Here is a 1,074-nt window from a genome sequence, read left to right as displayed (position 1 = left end):
TTTCGCCGGATGAATTTTCGGTACAGAGTAAGGATTAAATTTGGAGATTAAAAGTGACTTTTGAGTGAGAAATAATATGTGATTAGTAGCAATGGTATAAAGTTAGTGAATGGGAAGTAAAAACCCTAGTATGTGAGTTTTAAGAAAAACGGCGCCAACCGGCGGGTCCCGCGCACTACCGTTTGAACGCACCACTTGCCACCACTTTCTTACTGTATAAGCTCATTACTAATTGAGCAAAATATCTTCCCCCTCATGATGATAGCTTGACCGAATGTGTGGCTCAAAGGCAAGGCAAGAGAAAGAAAATTTTGTGGTCAAGATTAGTCCAAGTGTTGGCCAAGATTTGTGGACACCATTAGTCCTAATTCTCTTACTCTCTTATAAGACAAGTTAAGCCCCATTTTTCCTTCATTTCTGCTGCTAAGAGCCGAGAGAGGGAGAGAGGAAGAATAAGAGAGAAACCTCTTCATTTCTTCTTGGATTCATCTATAAAGCAAGAATCAAACCAAACCAAACCGATTAATCTTCTCCTTGAGTGATTAGCTAGTGTTTGGTGGTGAAATTTTGGAAAGAGAAGGCTTGGGCTACCCTTGGAGAACTCAAATCAAGGTAAGAGGATGATATCTCTCTAACTTTCTCTTTCAATCATGGTTAAAGTAAGCTTAGTAGCTTGATTGGTGGTGGATTCATGGATGCTAGCATGTGTAGAAGTTTTTCTCCAATTTAATTGATGAACTAGGGCTGTGGAATTTCTGCCCAACTTGATGTGTGATACTTGTATGTTACCATTGAGGTTTTATAAGGTGTTTTGGGAGCGATTGGAGTGAGAAATTAGGGAAAATTTCACTAGAAACTACAAATTCCAGATTTCTGGAAAATTCTTGATCGCTTCTGTCCGAATTTGTATCTATGTGTTAGAGGCCGATTTGGCCTTGGGTCAAAGAAGGAAAGTTGTAGGAAATGATGTTTTATAGGTGCCTATAAAATTTCAGCTCAATCGGAGCAACGTAGAACGTGAAAAGTCCAAAATACCCCTACTGTTTTAAGAATTTCCCAGCAGTCCGTTTCTTC

The sequence above is a fragment of the Coffea eugenioides genome, unplaced genomic scaffold (assembly GCF_003713205.1).
Source record: "Coffea eugenioides isolate CCC68of unplaced genomic scaffold, Ceug_1.0 ScVebR1_307;HRSCAF=959, whole genome shotgun sequence".
Classification (NCBI taxonomy): domain Eukaryota; kingdom Viridiplantae; phylum Streptophyta; class Magnoliopsida; order Gentianales; family Rubiaceae; genus Coffea; species Coffea eugenioides.
The sequence above is the reverse complement of the archived record's forward strand: the minus strand, read 5'-3'. Positions refer to the sequence as shown.